The 16,872-nt window shown below is 43.2% G+C and overlaps 1 protein-coding gene across 3 annotated transcripts in view; it reads left to right on the top strand.

Annotated features, from left to right (window-relative positions):
* The first annotated feature begins 1,171 nt into the window (after positions 1 to 1,171).
* tbl1xr1a (TBL1X/Y related 1a) overlaps positions 1,172 to 16,872 on the top strand; it is a 213,089-nt gene continuing 197,388 nt past the window's right edge. For all 3 annotated transcript variants that reach the window (XM_070883509.1, XM_070883507.1, XM_070883510.1), the window contains exon 1: positions 1,172 to 1,513. The gene's annotated coding sequence lies outside the window, so the exon portion shown is untranslated. The remainder of the gene's footprint in view (positions 1,514 to 16,872) is intronic.

The following is a 16,872-nucleotide window of genomic DNA, read 5'->3' on the forward strand; positions in this document are numbered from 1 at the left end:
TGTAGTCATTTCATATGATCTGGAAAAATGTTCTCCTGAAAACTAAAAGCATCTTTATTGGATTACAATATTGAGCATATATTATAGAAAGAATAACAGATTCTTGATTTTTACATATTGAAGTTTACTTGAGTTTCCATTTTGTTTTCAGGTTTGCCTTATTGCTTCATGTTACTTGACAAGAGGGGAGGGGCGGGGGTTATAAAATTATGATCACATGGGGGCGGTTACAAAAGTATGATCGGTATAGTAATGTTAACTATGAGAAGATTGTAGTTTCTCCCAGTTTTCCCTCTTTTTTCCTCAAAGTGTTGACATACTGGAGTTTGACTCCACATGAACCAGTAGCCTAACAGTATCACGTGGCACTCTTCAAGTGTATGCCTATACAGTGAGCGTTTGGAGACTATTCTCCCATGGTCATCAGAGCAAAGCATGATCCTGCCCCCAACCAGTCTGTACACAATTTCCAGCTGCGGTCAATGGATAGTTGATTTTCTCCTCCCCAGCTCAGGGCTGATAAAGTAAATTGCACAATCCAAATACTACCCCAGTTAAAATCAGCTAACTCTGCACTGACTGCGATGCTGCAATTACTGTGCTGCAATACCATACCATCCAAGGACACTGAATTATAAAAAGAAAGACTTGCATTTATATAGCGCCATTCATGACCACCAGATGCCCCAAAATGCTTTACAGGCACCGAAGCACTTTTTGAAATGTAGTCACTGTTGTAATGTAGAAAAATCTGAAGGTTATTAAGACCATAATAGACATCACTATTCAGGGATTGTCTTTATCTATACAGCTCTAGATGTGCTACAGTTGTCAGTAGAGGATTTCTTCTTTTAGAGGGAGGCTCACTTTATCCCTGGTGGGAAAATAAATGGCCTTTTTCTGCCAACATCCAAATTTTGAAACATTGTATAAACTAGAGATTGTGGCCATTTATTCGTCTGTTCACCACTACCAAAAAAAAATCGGGGGAATAAAAACAATCTGTGTTTTGGATTTGTTTGTAGTGATCTGGCGCGGAGACACGACAAGTGAGAGTTGTGTTGTTTCCCCGTCAGCCTCCTCCCTTTCTCAGCTGCTCGCACAATAGAGCCCTGTTGCTGTGAGTGAGCCATTTGCGCGGGCCGGGTCACAGCGGCTGGCGGGCGGGGGGAGGGAGGGAAGGAAGGCAGACGTTGGATGGCAGTGAACGTTTGGCTGTGTTCAGCCTGACATTCTCCTCGGCAAAGCCTGGTCGCCCCGCACCCACCGACAACCCGCTTCAGCTTCATTTTTTATTATTTTTTTTTACACATCGGCCGCTCTTCCTGGGACAATACAAACGATCGATCGGCTCCAGCTGGCACGGATGCGAGGTTTTATATCCAGAAATTTCCATTATTAGCCCGGCGAAGCCCCGGCCTCGAGAGAGAGCAAGAGAGGGGGGTGGGGAAGGAGCGACAACAAGAGGCCGCCGAGCAGCCCGGAGAAGGAGGCCGAGCGTCTGCGGTTCCCGGTGAGTCAGCCCTCCGGCTCTGGGTACAAACTCTACCCTGGACCGAGCTGGAGGGGAGGGAGGGGAGTGTTTCTGAAGCAGGGAGAGGGCGGAGGGACGCGGCCTGCTCCGCTAGGCCCGGCGGTGGGGGAGGGGCGCTCACCGACTCTTTACCCCCACCCTCCACTGGAATTGGTAGCCCCGGGCCGGGCCGGTGGTGCTGCCGGGTTCCCCCCCCCCCCCGAGGGGGGCCTGCATCCCCCACAACCCCTCCCCTAAGCCTTGGGGTTAAAGCAGGCGGCTCCTAGATAGTGTGTGGGGGCCTGAGCACGGGCCTGGGGGTAAAGACTGTGGGGGAAGTTCAGCAAACCATCACTCCGGGCTCTGTTTGCTTGCAGCGCCCGCTGGGGGTCGGGGAGCCGGCTGAAGGTGCGGGAGAAGCGCGGCTCGGGCCCAGACTCGTGCTGTGGGGGAGGGGAACCGCTTGAAGAAAAGCCTGTAACCCACATGTTGCTGTGGCTGACATTAGCAACACTAGAGGTGGATGAGTGCCTCGTCTGCGATTAAAATAAATGTTGAATGATCAGTTAATGTTAGTCTGTTAGTGATGAGGCCCACAAGTTTTCTTGATTCAAAACTTGTGGTTTTGTTGGGGCCTGTACTGTTTGCATGTGTGTTGACCAAGCCGTTCAAATTCTTGTCATACTGAAGCTAGTAAAGGAATTGCTGATCACACTTTAGAAGGAAACGTGTTATTTCAAAAGCTACTTGTGTTATGGCTCACGTAATGGATTACATAATTGATGGCAGGACACAAGCTTCCATAAAACCATGACTGAACTACACAACTTTAGGACCAACAACACTGCAAATCTGTGTAGTGTAAAACTAAACATATTTTATGCATTGATCACAAAAACAACTCGTAATTAGAACATATTTTCCTATTGAACTCTTGAGTTCAGATATTGGGTACAACAGAGTGTACCAAGAACTAATTGTGATGTTGCAAAGTGGGCTTGCAACATATTTAGGTTTTAACATGCAGGCATTGATGTAATAGGGTTATAAATGGAAGATATTGTTTCTGACTAGACAAAGTAACACACATTGGTGACCATAAGGTGGTGGATCTTCTGTGTGAAATGGCTGTGGTTGAGGAGTGTTAGCTACTTAAATTACATGGTCTTTTACACAGGCTAAATAACTTCTAAAGCTCATTAACTATGCAGACACAATATTTAGATTTTTTTTGGTATAGTGGAATAACACAATCCCAGTTCTGTTGATCTATTTTTGCTTTATGTTGTACTACACTTAGATTCTCCAATGTAGTTAGCGCATGCACACTTTGCAACTGTTAAATTCTAAATTTTTCTTTGTACGGTGAATTATTTTGCTGGAGTGGGAGTGGAAATAGTTTACTGCCGCAGAACAACCAGAAGGGAATATAAAAAAAAGTATGGAAAATTACCTCTGTGAAGATCTGATGGTACTTTATTCGCTCTGCAGAATTTAACTTGTCCTATTATCCAAATGCAGTGTTACTCATTTTTTTAGGTGTTGGAAATGGCTGCAATGCTGCATGCACCATGCAGTGATGGGACACCGGTCCATGCCAGTGATTCACCACACAGTAAACTCCTGATTCACTCACGCCGATCTGGATAGTAACTGAGTGGCGGTCAGGTATTTCCCAACAAGACGACAAAGTGTGGGTGGGGAGGGGAAGATAAGTTATATTAAATAATTCCGGACTACTGAATATCAAATTGGATTTTCTCAAAAATTTGAGACGTCTCAAATCCAGCTGTCCAAAAATCGGAATTGTCCAAAAACCGGACATTTTTGAGAAAATCCAATTTGATATTCAGTAGTCTGGAATTATTGTCCAAAAACCGACAGGCTGGACGAGTGATCGGCTTTGGGGTTGTGGAAGATCCTCTCCGGAGAAATCTAGACAGATTGGAAAAGTCATTTTTCAGCGGCGCACGTGCGTTGCACCCCGAAAACTGGCTTTTGCGAGGCCTTGCCGGGTCCGTGCGTACTTTGTGGAATTTACGGCCCATAGATTTTCTTGTCCGAAATCCGGAAAAATCCGAAAACCTGCAAGGTCTCGGTCCTGAGGTTGCCGAATTTGAGATGTTGTACCTGATATATATATCCGTGATCCCATTCTGCTCATGTAATTGTGGCAGAGTGGCAATTGTGCCCTGATGGATAATTGTGAACCTGATTCCATTGGAGTTTCCAGGATCAGTCATTTCTATAAAAAGGCAGACACTTGTTACTTGGGGGAGTGGGGAGAAATCATTGCTAGTTAGATGCTTTCATGTGAATTTGTCCGGCTAAATCAACAGTAAAGAGTTGAAATTGGTATTTAAAAAAAAAAGGCTGATTTCTCTGTCCAAAATTTGTATTTTTGAATGTTCTTGACAATGATCGCAGTCTGGAATACAGCTGTAAACTTTACCTCTGATGCTTCAATTAACTGGTCATTGGTATCTTAGTGGTTTGTTTGGGACACAGAAGGTGGGGTCAGTGGGAATTACAATGGATGATGTAATTCTGCTGGCCATCCTTTTTTAATAGGCAGATGAAACTTCCACCTGCCCTCAGAAGAAACCCTCGTGATCTACTCTTCAGGGTGGAAACTTAGTGTTACTAGGATCCATCTCCCCCCCCCCCCCCCCCCCCCCCAAGTTTTCGTTCATCCGGAAACCACCTCATGTATATCCGAGGCACTGAGGAAATTTGGGTCATAGTTCATGCTTTAATGCGACTGTCCCTCTTACTGAGTGGACTCTGGGCTAAACTTGCCATTTAATGATATTCCTTTGCTTCCTTTTGTTTGAGAGCAAGAAAAAGAGGGGGACAGTGTTTAATCCCAGCCTGGTCATTCTATAACTGGGTTGTCTGTGAATGGAAACCTTGAGGCAGCAAATCTGCTGAGGCCCACAGATGAAGGGGAAGCAGACTGTAAGTGAGTCCCATTGCCCTATTGTGTCTTGCACCCATTGGTGCAAAAATATCTCTCTGCAATTCTCAGGCCCCAAACAAGAGGGGATCATTTTTCTGGGGTTTCTTGTGGGGCCTCGTAAATGGTGCTTTTACATTGTCATTTTTCCTTTTGTTCAGGTATTTAGAGTATGACATCCATGAGCCTTTGTCTCCCACTTCTATTTGTCACTGGGAGCTGGTCTCTTTAGACTCTAATGCAAGGTTGGAGTACATGTTGGAGTACACGCATGCTGAGCTAGCTATGTGTTTTAACTTGTTACAGCAGAAAATGCTTAATCTGATGACAGATTCATAGACCCACATTTTGTGGGCTTACAATGCTGTCAGTTCTCTGCAGTTTGGGCAATTTATAATTATGCAACTCACGGTGGGACAACTAAGCATTTGGTGTTGGCTGCACTCCTCTAACGTGTGTCAGGGATCCGTGCCAAACTTAAGTGACAGATTCAGAAACCCAATGCAAACCTGTCAAATGTGAAGATAATAAACTTGGGCGCGGGTGTCAGGTTCCACGTACCTACAAAGGGGAGTTAGATAAAACCTGCAAATGGATAAATCAGTGGCAGGTGAAATTCAATGCAAGTGAGAATTACACATGAGAAGGAAAAATGGGTGCTCAAATGTATACTATGGATGATGTAGAAATAGCTAAAGGTGAACTGGAAAGGGTTTTGTAGATTCAGCAGTTAACGCATTAAATCATTGTGGAGCAGCAACAGACAAAGTGAACAGAATGTGGACGTCAAAGTGCCATGCTAAAATTATGCAGTACCACCGTCATACTGCATCTAGAGTATTGTTACATTTTTGTCACTAAGATATAAGAGAACGTTCAAGCCATAGAGGCGGTGCAAGAGAGCACCATAATATTGAATGGCAGAGCAGGCTCGAGCGGCCAAATTGCCTACTCTTATTTCTTATGTTCTTATAAGGCTTTTTGGTTGTTTCAAAGGAATTAACTAAAATGAAATACTGGAGAAACTGGGACCAAAAGGGGACTTTATAGAAATATGCAAGATACTAAAAGGCATAAATGAGGCTAACTTGGAGTACTATTTCAATATGTGCCAGGATATTAAAACAAGGAGCATAGGTTGAACCTGGTGAACTGAGGACTGATGTCAGAAGAATAGAAGAATGTCTTCATACAAAAGTGTTTGACACATGGAATCATCTCTTGGGTAGGGTAATGGAGGCAAAAACCTTGCTTTCTCTTCTCCCCCCCCCCCCCCTCCCCCCGAATTCATTTTTTATTTCGGAATATGAGTTAAGATGGACTGAATGTCTGCCCTTATCTGTATCTATTTTATAACTATCTTGTAATTTTGTAAAATATCTTGTAATTTTGTAAAAGTTCCTAAAGTGACACTTTTAGCATTTCTTGCAAATTCCTTTGAGTTAGAAATTAGAGGAGATGTAGCTCAAAGACTACAGTTTACACTTTCAACGGGTACATTTATAGTAGGTGACCACTGAACTTTTGAGGGCCATTTTGATCGTTATTGCACATAAGCACATATTGGCAGTGAGAATATTGCTGTTCTGTACCAACGCCATACTATAAATTTTAAAATGCCGTCATTGAAAAGTGTCAGCTTACATTTAGGAATTTAAGATAGGAATGCTTACATTTTGCTGCAATCAGGTGCTGATTAGGCATTTAAATTATGCAAGATCTGTGCTAGCACTCAATAGGTTCTCAATATAAGACTAGCTACCTGTTGGCCAGCCTCGAGTCCTGGCAGGTTTACCTACAGGTTACAGTCAGCTGTGTGAGACCCATGAGTTGGGAGCCAATGGTGCTAGCACAGGATTTTGTGTAGTATAGAATCAGGTTTAAATGGACCACACTGTAAATCTTTTGACTTCCAGCAATAATCTGCTGTAACCAATGTTCCTCTGCGCTGCAGCTAGCAGATACCACGCGTGCACGGCCACGCAACAAATTTAAAGGGACCGCAAATTAGAGGGATCATTGGCTGTAACTTGTCTTTTTAACTATCCTAAAATGCACTCTTTTGAGTACTGGCTTCAAGAGTTTGCAGGTACTGCATAGCGGTATAAACACTTCAACCTGCTGAAGCCAGTGGCTTTGTTTTGCCATTCTATTGTTTTTCCCAAAAATCACTAGGTTGTCTTTTTCCCCCCCCCCCCCCCCCATTTTACTGCTTATTTAATGCTCTGCAAAATGATCGTGCAGTGCCGATTTTTTTTTTGAGTAATATAAAGTCACAAAGGGTATCCTATCCCTCCCTCCTCTTCGTTTTCGACCTGTCTGCAGCCTCTGACATGGTTGATCACACCATCCTCTTCCTCTTTACATTCTTGCGTATCCAGTCGGAGCCAGAGAATCACCTGCAATAGCTTCTCTTCCCGCTCCTACACCGTTGCCTCTGGAGTGCCTCACGGATCTGACCCCTTCCTGTTTCTCATCTACAAGCTGCCCTTCAGCAACATCATCCGAAAACACAGCGTTCGTTTCCACATGTATGCTGACTACATTCGGCACTTCACCATGTCCGCGCTCAACCCCTCCACTGTCTCTAAATTGTCAGACTGCTTATCTGACTTTCAGTATTGGATGTGCAGAAATCTCCTCCAACTAAATATTAGGAAAACTGAAGCCATTGTCTTCAGTGTCTGCCGCAAACTCCGTTCCCTAGCCACAGACTCCATCCCTCTCCCTGGCAACTGTCTGAGGCTGAACCAGACTGTTTGCAACCTTGGTGTCATATTTGACCTTGAGATGAGTTTCCGACCACATATCCGTGGCATCATGAAGACTTTGTGGGCTGGATTTTTGGGTTATTTGTGACTGTTTTTTTGCTGAGTTTTGACCCTCCGGGCGAGATCCTCGGGTCGGTTTTTGTGGCGGCGTTTGCTTAGAAGCACCGCCGGGGAGAACTGCACCGGGTGTGCAACAGCTCACATTGTGACGCCAGCACAAGATTTGTCAATCACCCGACCTGTACGCCGCGAAATGCGCCCCCCGATGACCACCAGGGAAAACGCAGTGGTCCAGCCCCACCGGCAGTGGTGATTTGAATAAACTGTAAAAAAGTTAAGTTAAAGTTTAAACTTTTTTATATTTTTGCAGCGATTTGTGTGGTAAGGGCGTTGGCAATGTTTTTTGAAAGTTTTTGTGACTCCCCCTCCCAAGGCCTCTCTCAGAGCACTCCCGGCCCCGCACTAAAGTTGGCGAGGATCCCGTTTTTGCACCGCGAAACTAGTACAACGCATTCCTTTGCGCTGCAAGGCCCAAATGACAAAAGTTGCTCTACAAAGCGCAGATGTTAATTGGGCGGTAAATTTCCCGCCCCTCCTCCATTTTTGCCACGAAAACGGCAAATCCGAAAATCCAGCCCCTTATTTCCACTTCCATAACATTGCCCTGCCTCCGCTCATCTGCTGCTGAAACCCTCATCCATGCCTTTGTTACCATCCATGCCTTTGTTACCTCTAGACTTGACTATTCCAATGCACTCCTGGCCGGCCTCCCACCATCCATCCTCTACAAGCTTAATCTCATCCAAAACTCTGCTATTCTTATCCTACCCGCACCAAGTCCCGTTCACTCATCACCCATGTGTTTGCTGACCTACATTGGCTCCTGGTTAAGCAATGCCACGATTTTCAAATTATCATCCTTGTTTTCAAATCCCTCCATGGCCTGGCCGTCCCTATCTCTAACCTCCTCCATCCTCACAATCCTTTGAGAGCTCTATGCTCCTCCAATTCTGGCCTCTTGCGCATCCCCCATTTTAATCATTTCACCATTGGCGGCCGTGCTTTCAGCTAACCACTGGACTTCCCTCCCCTAAACCTCTCCACTTCTCTACCTCTCTTTCCTCCTTTAAGATGCCCCTTAAAAATCTACTTCTTTGACTAAGCTTTAGGTCACCTGTCCTAATATCTCCCTATGTAGCTCAGTGTCAAATTTTGTTTGATAACACTCTTGTGAAGTGCCTTGGGACGTTTTGCTATGTTAAATGCACTTTATAAATGCAAGTTGTTATCCACTGCTTGCCATTGCAGAGCTCCTGTTGAGTATACCAGTGTGAATGGAGCCTCCACATTCAACATCTGGTTAAAGAGAAGAGTTACAATGCTGAAACAGGCAACAAATATAGTGTAGATGAAGTATCAAAGGCACAGTACAATAAATATTAGAGGTTCACGTCTGACACCATCACAACAAATGTGTGCAAAGCAACTGCCAAAGCATTTGCCATTTCGGTAAATGATGCCCAGATTGCTAATGGAACTTAGGAAATACCAAGAGATATGGGTAGTCGAAGACACCCAGGACCATTGTGGATGGCAGTTCCCACATTACCCAAGTCTCTGAGCCTCCCATCTCGGACACCTCATGGTCCTTTGTATTGTGGAAACGACCATGACTGTCATCCTCAATAACCAGTATTAATGAATGTTATTCATAACTGTCCATTAACATTTCACACTGATTAGTGTTTTAAGGGCCGGGTTGTCAGTGTTTACTGAGGCAAAGCAGCACAGCTGGGCCTACTCAACCACCCACTCTCGTTTCTTCCGAGTTCCGAGGCTAATGCACTGGACAAATCCTACTCCTCTTCACACACTTTCAGGTCACTCTGGATCACTGCTTCAGTAGAGACAAGAACTCTTGGGAGAACTGCCATCTTCAGTACACAGAGCATTACCATTAGCAGCGAAAGTGCGTGAAGAAGAGTAATGGGACTGGTGAATTAGTCACCAGACAGTTACAGAAAACATTTTAGTAAAGGATATAGATGGGGAACAGAATGCACGAGTCAGAAAGCAGTGGAATTTCCCCTTCATTGCCATCTACTTCCTCCTCTCCCCCCCCGCCCCCATCCATTTCCCCCTATCCCATGCATTCTGTCCCTTCCCTTTGGTACGCAGTCTTCCCTCTCCCCTGGCCTTGTTTTGTTTCTTACTTTTCTCCCCTGAACCTGATCTTTAGCGTAAACAATCCCAAGTCCTTAATCCTCTCCTGATTCTTTAAAATAAGCATCCAATTGGTTACCCTTTGCTGCACTGCCTGGATATTCTTGTTGAGATTCAGTGCCTGAAATTGTACGCAGTAGGGCAGGTGTGGCTGTGACAGTGCCTTGTACAGACTCACTATTGCCTCCTGAAGTATGGACTTTATCTCTGATTTATGCATCCAACTGGTGTTGCTGCACCCCGGCTGTTGGTTTCAGTGAGCATTCCATCAATTCCACCAGATCCCCCTCCTAATTATTTGTCGGATAAAGACATTTAGTTTGTATTCACATTTTTTATTCATTACCTTGCATTTGTCCAAATTAAATGACAGTTGCCACTCATTAGTCCCTTTCCACCACCATTAAGATCTTTTTTTATTATCCTTTTCCATATTGTTTGAAACCGCAGCAATTTGCAACAGCAAATTGGTGTCATCTGCAAACTTAAGCTTTGTTTTTATGCCCAGTTCTAAATTAGTTATATACATTGTAAACAGCAGTAACCCCATCACTGATTTCTTATGGCATCCTGTTAGTGAACCCTTGCCATGTTGATGCAGCTCTGTTGAAACCACCCTTTGCTTTCTCTAGTTTAGCATATTTTCAATTCTATTCAGAACCTTATCCGCTTTGGTAGAAAGAATAGAAAAGCAGATTATTTTTTAAATGGTGAGAGATTGGGAAGTGTTGCTGTTCAGAGGGACCTGGGTGTCCTTGTACACGAATCACTGAAAGTTAACGGGGGGAGAAAATTGTGGTCGGAGGCATCCTTCGTACTGAACGCCTCCGACCCGAAAAAATTGCCAGAAGTACCTGGTGATGAAGCGTAGGATTCCTGTCGGAGTCCTAGATTTGCTGCACAGCACATAGGAAAATGTCTTTCAGGTACATGCTGGAGTCACGTGGGCCTGGACCACCAATCACTATGCAGTATTCTCATTGATAAAAATGGAAATTACGTTTGAACAAGTCCCCATTACTATCAATGAAAATAAACCCCTAAAACACCAAAATACAGCATAATAAATAAAACACCTCACATATTTAAAATTAATTGTAATTAAATGTTTTAGAAAAAAAATATTTTTGGGGAATTTTTTAAATGTGTTTCAATAGGGTTAAAAATAAACTTACCTTTAATGGACATGGTTTTTAATATAAAAATGAATGTTTAAATTTAATTTTTATATGTTTTAAAACTCTTATGCTGGTAAAAGTAAGCTATGCGCCTGCTTTTACCAGGCATAAAAGTTTGAAGGACATGAGTTGGGCAAATAGACCAATCTCTCCCGCGCGGTTATCCTTCTCCCGGGAATGGAGAGGATCTGTCCACAGAAATTTTGACACATTTTCAGCGCATGTGCATCGCGTCTTGAAAACCGGCCTTTGCGAGGCCTCGCCGGGTCTGTGTGCACTTTGTACGGACCTGGCGAGGCCTGTATTTTCGTCACCGCATGGTACAGCACGCAATTTAGAAAGCAAATGGAATTGTTGGCTTTTATTACAAGAGCATTTGAGTATAAGCGTAAAGATGTCTTACTGCAATTATGAGACCGCACCTGGAGTATTGTATACAGTTTGGTCTCCTTACCTAAGGGAGGAAATACTTGCCATTGAGTGAGTGCAACGAAGATTCACCAGACTGATTCCTGGGATGGGGGGAATTGTGCTATGAGAAGAGATTGAGTAGATTAGGCCTATATTCTCTGGAGTTTAGAAGAATGAGAGGTGTTCTCATTGAAGCATACAAAATTCTTACAGGGCTTGACAGGGTAGATGCAGGGAGGACGTTTCCTCTAGCTGAGGAGTCTAGAACAAGGGGATGGCCATTTAGGATTGAGATGAGGAGAAACGTCTTCACTCAGAGGGTGGTGAATCTCTGGAACTCTACACCAGAGGGCTGTGGAGGCTGCCTTTGAGTATATTCAAGATAGAGATTGATAGATTTTTGGATATTAAGGGAATCGAGGGATAGTGCAGAAAAGTAGAGTTGAGGTAGAAGATAAAACCATGATCATATTGAATGGGGGAGCAGGCTCGAGGGGCCACGCAGTCTACTGCTCCTAATTCTTATGTTCTTACCTCCTAGTTTCAATATGGATTTTTTAATATTTTAGTCCTAAACAGCTTTTCTTAGGTCTCAGCTGTCTTAGTTTTGAACCATTGTGACTAATGTTTTAAAAAGGTTAGAGTATATTTGAGGTCCAAATTATTTTGTGAGGAAAGAAAGGAGATAGAAAGTTTGTGCACTTCGAATCAGGTGGGGTTGGAAATGGGTATGATTGACATTAAGGGTCATTTTCAGTAAACATATTCAATGGGTAGTCCTTAATTAATTTGCTTCTAATTCCTAGCAGCAATTCTGTTAAAACAGTTGAACTTAATGATGTGGAGAGGCAGCTGTTGTGACATTAGACATTGTGTTATCTTCAGATGTTAATCAACAGCAATAGAATTCACTAAGTGGCTCAATAGTATGTTGAAGTTGTTAAGTATTTTTATCATTGTGCGCATAAATTTGGTTTGGGTTGACTATGGTAGCTTTGACCATTTCAAATGTGAGATTTGATTTGGACCTCTTTGCAAGTTGTAATTGCTGCTCACAGAACAATCTTCTATACATTGGGAAAACCAAACCCAGATTAGGTGACCACTTTGCCAAACGTCTGTCCTGTCCGCAAGTGTAACCCCCGAGCTATTTGTGGCTTGCCATTTTAACTCTCTTCCCCAACGACCCTTCCCTTTCCCACCTTGACTTCTCTGCAATACTGTACAAAGCCAAAGACAATGAAAATCAATGCAAGCTTCAAGAAGAACATCTCATCTTTCTCTTAGGCACTCTAAACATTGACGTAATTGAAGTCCGACTTTTTAAAATGTCATCCCTGGTCCCAGCTTTTCATCTTTCATTTTCTTGCATTTCCCCAGACCTGCCAGTTCCCTATCTTTTAATCTTTTAATGCTTCTGTCCATTGCTTGTCTGAAATGACAAATTTATGATTTCTTTGTAGATTTGACTGTTTATACAATTTTTTTCATATTTTTTGGCTAAGAGTGGCATAAAACCTGTTCTAGACTATTCCATTACATTTATATAGTGCCTCATGTTGAACTGTATTAAAACAACTTGGAGCGTGCTGTCTATATGTAGGTAAATGCAATGGATCGGAGTTTGTGATGGGTAATAATGGCAAACTAACAACGTTTGCTGTTACTACCCCATTGGAACGGAACACAACTTCAGGATGTAGCGCATGGGCATCTAAACGCGGAAATCCTGAAGTTGTGGTCAGTCATTCACTACTCTGACACAGGCTGCCCTGTGGACCGACCCCACCCCCCATAGCTGGTAATCAGTGAAACTGAATAAAACCTGGGCTTTTCTGCGGTAATATCGCTGTTAAATACCCCATTAAAAGTTAGACCTTTTTGGATTAGGTATAATTGGGGTTTTAGCAGTGTGTTGTCTGCTGAACAAACATTATGGCTCTGAAAAACTAATTTTAATTTTGTGGAGTGTCAAATTTCTCCATTATGATAAAACCATTTTTTTTTTAAGAAACTTTAAATTAAAAAAAAAAAGTTTTCACGATATTTCAGGTTCTACCTCATCCCCATGTGAGAGCCCCAATCTTTGTTTTGCTCTCTAATATTTTTAAAAAGTTATGATAAAAGCTACTACTCTCTTCAATGTGTGAGGAGGACAGAAACAAATCTGTAAAAGGACATAGACAAGCTAAGTGAGTGGGCAAAAATTTGGCAGATGGAGTATAATGTTGGAAAGTGTGAAGTCATGCACTTTGGCAGAAAAAATCAGAGCAAGTTATTATTAAAATGGAGAAAGATTGCTAAGTGCCGCAGTACAGCGGGACCTGTGGATATTTGTGCATGAAACACAAAAGGATAGTATGCAGGTACAGCAAGTGATCAGGAAGACCAATGGTATCTTGGCCTTTATTGCAAAGGGGATGGAGTATAAAAGCAGGGACTCTTGCAACATCTATATAAGGTATTGGTGAGGCCACACCTGGATACTGCGTGCAGTTTTGGTTTCCATATTTACGAAAGGATATACTTGCTTTGGAAGCAGTTCAGAGAAGGTTCATTAGGTTGATTCCGGGGATGAGGGGGTTGACTTATGAGGAAAGGTTGAGTAGGTTGGGCCACTATTCATTGGAATTCAGAAGAATGAGGTGATCTTATCGAAATGTATAAGATTATGAGGGGGCTTGAGAAGGTGGATGCAGAGAGGATGTTTCCACTGATGGGGGAGACTAGAATTAGAGGGCATGATCTTAGAATAAGGGGCTGCCCATTTAAAATAGAGATGAGAAATTCCTTCTCCTGAGGGTTGTAAGTCTGTGGAATTCACTGCCTCGGCTGTGGAAGCTGGGACATTGCCTATTTCTGTCTTAAATTTATTCAGTTTCTTAAATGATAAGGGGATAAGCGGTTATGGGGAGCTGAGTCCATGATCAGATCAGCCATGATCTTATTAAATGGTGGAGCAGGCTCGAGGGGCAGTATGACCTACTCCTGTTCCTATTTCTTGTGTTCTTATGTTTATGTTCTTCCCGATTTCCTGTCTGAGAATTCTGCAGTGCGATTGGCTGCTTAAACAGCTTGTGACGTCACAGCATCTCGCACCCGAGAATTCCAATTCCACTGTGCTGAAATCAATTATGCGTCGAAAAGGGCAAACTTTTCGTCACAGAGATCGCGAGGTCTTTGTGGGCAGCTTTCTTCGAGGCCAGAGGTGAACGCCTTTCCTTTGGTTCTGACCAATAACTAACAAACAGCAGTGATATTAAAGCCAGTTGATCTGTTTTTTTAGTGGTATACATTGAGTGTGGAATGTTGGCAAAGATCATCTTCTTTGAATAGCATCTTTAATATCCAGCAGAACAGGCAGGAAAGCTTGCTTTAACATCTCATCCAAAGGATTCAATAATGCTTCTTTCCATGACCCTCTCTATAGGCCATATACCGATACAGAAGATACTGGCCCAGAATTTCCAATGTCCCGGGTCTGTATGAAGTTTCTACGGACCCGGGAAGGCATTGGAAAAGCCGGTTTTCAGTGCGCAATGCGCACGCGCTGCAAACCGGCTTTTCTGATCTGTCAAGCCGACAGACAACATAAGAACATAAGAATTAGGAACAGGAGTAGGCCATCTAGCCCCTCGAGCCTGCTCCGCCATTCAAAAAGATCATGGATGATCTGGCCGTGGACTCAGCTCCACTTACCCGCCCGCTCCCCATACCCTTAATTCCCTTATTGGTTAAAAATCTATCTATCTGTGATTTGAATACATTCAATGAGCTAACCTCAACTGCTTCCTTGGGCAGAGAATTCCACAGATTCACAACTCTCTGGGAGAAGAAATTCCTTCTCAACTCGGTTTTAAATTGGCTCCCCCGTATTTTGAGGCTGTTCTCCCGTATTTTGAGGCTGTGCCCCCTAGTTCTAGTCTCCCCGACCAGTGGAAACAACCTCTCTGCCTCTATCTTGTCTATCCCTTTCATTATTTTAAATGTTTCTATAAGATCACCCCTCATCCTTCTGAACTCCAACGAGTAAAGACCCAGTCTACTCAATCTATCATCATAAGGTAACCCCCTCATCTCCGGAATCAGCCTAGTGAATCGTCTCTGTACCCCCTCCAAGGCTAGTATATCCTTCCTGAAGTAAGGTGACCAAAACTGCATGCAGTACTCCAGGTGCGGCCTCACCAATACCCTGTACAGTTGCAGAAGGACCTCCCTGCTTTTGTACTCCATCCCTCTCGCAATGAAGGCCAACATTTCATTCGCCTTCCTGATTACCTGCAAACTAACTTTTTGGGATTCAAGAGTTTCATGCACAAGGACCCCCAGATCCCTCTGCACCGCAGCATGTTGTAATTTCTCCCCATTCATATAATATTCCCTTTTTCTGTTTTTTTTCCCAAGGTGGATGACCTCACATTTTCCGACATTGTATTCCATCTGCCAAACCTTAGCCCATTCGCTTAATCTATCTAAATCTCTTTGCAGCCTCTCTGTGTCCTCTACACAACCCGCTTTCCCACTAATCTTTGTTCATCTGCAAATTTTGTTACACTACAATCTGTTCCTCTTCCAGGTCATCTATGTATATTGTAAACAGTTGTGGTCCCAGCACCGATCCCTGTGGCACACCACTAACCACCGATTTCCAACCCGAAAAGGACCCATTTATCCCGACTCTCTGCTTTCTGTTAGCCAGCCAATTCTTGATCCATGCTAATACATTTCCTCTGACTCCGCGTACCTTTATCTTCTGCGGTAACCTTTTGTGTGGCACCTTATCGAATGCCTTTTGGAAATCTAAATACACCACATTCATCGGTACACCTTTATCCACCATGCTCATTATATCCTCAAAGAATTCCAGTAAATTAGTTAAACATGATTTCCCCTTCATGAATCCATGTTGCGTCTGCTTGATTGCACTATTCCTATCTAGATGTCCTGCTATTTCTTCCTTAATGATAGCTTCAAGCATTTTCCCCACTACAGATGTTAAACTAACCGGCCTATAGTTACCTGCCTTTTGTCTGCCCCCTTTTTTTAAACAGAGGCGTTACATTAGCTGCTTTCCAATCCACTGGTACCTCCCCAGAGTCCAGAGAATTTTGATAGATTATAACGAATGCATCTGCTATAACTTCTGCCATCTCTTAATACCCTGGGATGCATTTCATCAGGACCAGGGGACTTGTCTACCTTGAGCCCCATTAGCCTGTCCAGCACTACCTCCCTAGTGATAGTGATATTCTCAAGATCCTCCCTTCCCACATTCCCGTGACCAGCAATTTTTGGCATGGTTTTTATGCCTTCCACTGTGAAGACCGAAGCAAAATAATTGTTTAAGGTCTCAGCCATTTCCACATTTCCCATTACTAAATCCCCCTTTTCATCTTCTAAAGGACCAACATTTACTTTAGTCACTCTTTTCCGTTTTATATATCGGTAAAAGCTTTTACTATCTGTTTTTATGTTTTGTGCAAGTTTACTTTCGTAATCTATCTTTCCTTTCTTTATTGCTTTCTTAGTCATTCTTTGCTGTCGTTTAAAATTTTCCCAATCTTCTCGTTTCCCACTAAGCTTGGCCACCTTGTACGCATTGGTTTTTAATTTGATACTCTCCTTTATTTCCTTGGTTATCCATGGCTGGTTATCCCTTCTCTTACCGCCCTTTTTCACTGGAATATATTTTTGTTGAGCACTATGAAAGAGCTTAAAAGTCCTCTATTGTTCCTCAATTGTGCCACCGTTTAGTCTGTGTTCCCAGTCTACTTTAGCTAACTCTGCCCCTCATCCCACTGAAGTCCCCTTTGTTTAAGC

This window comes from Pristiophorus japonicus, chromosome 6 (genome assembly GCF_044704955.1).
Source record: "Pristiophorus japonicus isolate sPriJap1 chromosome 6, sPriJap1.hap1, whole genome shotgun sequence".
Taxonomy (NCBI): Eukaryota; Metazoa; Chordata; class Chondrichthyes; family Pristiophoridae; genus Pristiophorus; species Pristiophorus japonicus.